The sequence below is a fragment of the Poecilia formosa genome, unplaced genomic scaffold, assembly GCF_000485575.1.
Source record: "Poecilia formosa unplaced genomic scaffold, Poecilia_formosa-5.1.2 Scaffold210, whole genome shotgun sequence".
Classification (NCBI taxonomy): domain Eukaryota; kingdom Metazoa; phylum Chordata; class Actinopteri; order Cyprinodontiformes; family Poeciliidae; genus Poecilia; species Poecilia formosa.
In genome coordinates, this window is record NW_006800149.1 from 1,060,898 (window position 1) to 1,064,230 (window position 3,333).

Below are 3,333 nucleotides of genomic sequence, written 5' to 3' on the forward strand. Positions count from 1 at the left end.
TTGAGGCACGTCTGGCTTTAGAAGATGAAGTTGGATTGTCAAGAAGATTACTTCATAATAAAGTTCTGAAATTAAGACATCTTGTGGAAACGGCTGGACCAGAACTTCAAAACACAGAGGCGACTGCTTCCCTGCTTGGGATAAAATCGATTGGAGTCATGAAGACTATTTTAGACCGGTGGTTTGGAAAATTAACTTTGGATGAAAAACAGATGCTGGTGGACTGTTATAATGGAGAAGAACTCCCTGATTCTACGGATCCTTTTCCAGAGATGGGACTAAATATTGATTTCTCAGATTTGATGGGTCCTCTTTTGTTCACTCAGAAAAGTTTTCTTTTTTGCATGTTGAATGGGAATTTTTTTTTATAAATTGGTTGTTCAAGGGTTGAATAAGAAACAGTTGAGTGGAAGAACTGATACTGTTTGGAGAGATAAGTTCAAAGTAGGAGATAATCAGAAACCGATATGGAGGGTTTTTTATAAGCTCCCCTTGAGTAAGAGGGCAAGTGATTTACAGTGGAGGATTCTGCACAGTGCTGTGAGTGTTAACAGCTTTGTGTCAAAATTTTAAAAAGACAAATAAATTTTGTCCCTTTTGTGAAGAAATAGAAACTACTTTTCACATGTTTCTTGAATGTAAACGACTTTCACCATTGTTTTTGTTGTTAGAGGATGTTTTTAAAAAATGTGGTGTCTCTTGGTCTGAAGTAGCTTTTATATTTGGTGCAGGTTATATAAAAAAGGAAGCCAATAAGTGGAATTTGTTAAATTTTCTTATTGGACAGGCAAAATTTTCAATTTATATTAGCAGGAAAAATAAATTAAATGGTGTTAAGGGGGAAAAGGTTGACAAGATGTTTATTTTGATGGTGAAAAACAGAGTAAAAGCAGAGTTTATGTTTTTTGCATTGACTTAAAAGAGTTTTTATCTTTGTGGTTTTTTAATAATGTCGTGTGCTCCGTGGGTGATAGAAAGCTAGTTTTTAACTCAATGTTTATGTGAATGTTAAAGTAAACAATGCTGAAATGTATTTTTATTGAAAAATAAATGTGTTGTTAAAAATCAAAAAAATCTTTCTTTCTTTCTTTCTTTCTTTCTTTCTTTCTTTCTTTCTTTCTTTCTTTCTTTCTAATCTGTATTTCCATCAGTCTGACCTTTAACTTTTTGGATGATGTCAATTGTCTCGGATGTGAAGACCTGCTGCCAGGAACCTCTCACTAGGTAAATATTACATTAAAATGTAAAAAGCAAGTTCATAACACTTTGTCCAACATCAGTGTCTGCCTCAGAAATAAGACTACTGGAAGAAACAGTCCACTAAAGAAATTCTGCTTAGGACAGTTCAACCTCTTCTATCTGGAAACAGAGAACCAACATTATATTAAATGGATATTACTTAATGCTGGCAGTCTATATTATGCTACATTTACTGTTTTCTATCTTTTGGATTAACTTCTTTGTTGACTTATTGTTCAAACTTGGCTTAATCCCAACTTTTCCCAACCTACATAAGGGCAAAAGATGATTGTTGTAAATCCTCCTCCTGACCATCATTTTTTTTTCTTTTTTTCACTACAAAAATAATTCATCTCCACTTTTTTTTGCTATTCTTTCCTTCAGTATGTGTTCTTTTTTTAATCAGTCTTGTAAAGCTTCGACCCGTTCACATGCTTATTCACGCTTTTCTGTCTCTGATGGACAAAGCTGAATAGAGGTGGTGTGTATATGTGTGTATGTAGACTTTGTCCATTGTGGTGACTCTAGGAGAAAAGGTCTTAATCTAGCTGCTGCCATTGCCACTGCTGAGACCTCCAGCCCTCCACCTCCCCGCTCTCCCCGACGCCGCGTCCGGCCATCAAGGCCCTGTTGTGTGCAGGCTGGCCAGCCAGATCAGGGTCTGGGGTCCAGAGCTTGGCTTGGATCCTGTCCTCAGCCTCCAGCAACGATGCTCCCTGCAGCCCCCCGGTGGAGCCCCTGTCCTGGCCTAAACTTGGCCTCGAAGCTGCCTTACTGGCTGTGGGTCAGGACGGATGGAGGGATGGCGGGGGAGAAGAAAGCCTGTGCAGTGGAGTGAGGAGCGGTGGAGAGGCTAACAATGCTATCAGAGAGCAGGCGTCCTCCTCTCGAAAGAACACACAAACAAAATCCGCCCTGTTTGTCTTTATTTATCGCCGCTCTTCACACACAGACGACAACAAAGGGTGACGGCAGAATAAGAGCGAGTGAGAGGGACGAGGACAGCAGAAGGGGAGCGGGAGAAATGGAGCTGCTCAAATGGATGAATGAGGAAAAACAAACGAGCTGGCAAAGTGGAATGTAAAGAAATGAGAAAAGTGTTTAAAAGATGAGCTGAGATTCAGCGGGACGGATAGAAAGAAGGACAGCGGCAGCACGATTTTGGTCGAAGCCTCTTTGACATTGTCAGGCTTCCTGGGTCCCCATGGAAACCAAAAAAATCAGCATGTTTGCTCAAAATACTTTCATCAGTGCCCCGAATCAGAGCCAACAGAAGTATGAGGGATGACGAGAGACCGAATAAAAAAACAAACGCAAATAACAAAGAGCAAAAAGACAGAAAAAAAGCAAAAACAAACATAGTGAAAGCTGATTTTTGAATAACCGCTCATTGACCCGTGCTGTTTTGTACACAATCATGTTCAGGAGTTCAGCAAGGTTTTAAGTAGCCATTGCTTTAGGGATCAAACTGTAGAGTAATGATGTTGCCGTGTTTACACAAGGCATTATGGTTATAGCCTTTGGCCCGTTAGAATCAGCTCTGGACAGTTAACAAATACCCGCTTTATTAACTTTTTTTCCGTAAATAAGTCACACAAGATTAATGCATTCATGAATAAAAGAAGTAGAGTTTGTTTCACCCTCACCACAGATTGCTCTGTGTCCCAGTTTAACCCATCACTTCAACACAGAACCAGTCACTTCACTTTAATACTGAGTAAACTTGTTTTTCATTTAATGGTTAACTAGTAAGCCAACAGTTAATTGTTTAATAATTTGTGAGGAAGGAAGCAGCATTTTAAAATTTTATGTTTGGTTGGCGGGTTGCACAGTGGCGCAGTTGGTAGCACTGTGGCCTTCCCACAATCCTGAGTTTTATTTCTGGCCCGGCGGTCTAATTGGTTTTTCTAAATTTTCTTTAGGTGTCAGTGTGTGCATGCATGGTTGTCTGTCTCCGTGTTGCCCTGTGATAAACTGGCGACCTGTCCAGGGTGGCCCCGCCTTTCACCCGTTGACAGCACCAGCGCCCCTCCCAACCACAATGGGATAAGGGTGTAAGAAAATGGATGGATGGATGGATGGATGGATGGATGG

The 3,333-nt window shown here is 40.4% G+C and overlaps 1 long non-coding RNA gene across 1 annotated transcript in view; it reads left to right on the plus strand.

Annotated features, from left to right (window-relative positions):
• The window catches only part of LOC107838088 (uncharacterized), a 14,387-nt gene extending 11,070 nt beyond the window's left edge, over positions 1 to 3,317 (plus strand). The window contains exons 2-3 of the long non-coding RNA XR_001664151.1: positions 1,152 to 1,224; positions 2,192 to 3,317. This is a non-coding gene — a long non-coding RNA (uncharacterized LOC107838088). The remainder of the gene's footprint in view (positions 1 to 1,151; positions 1,225 to 2,191) is intronic.
• Positions 3,318 to 3,333: the final 16 nt, after the last annotated feature.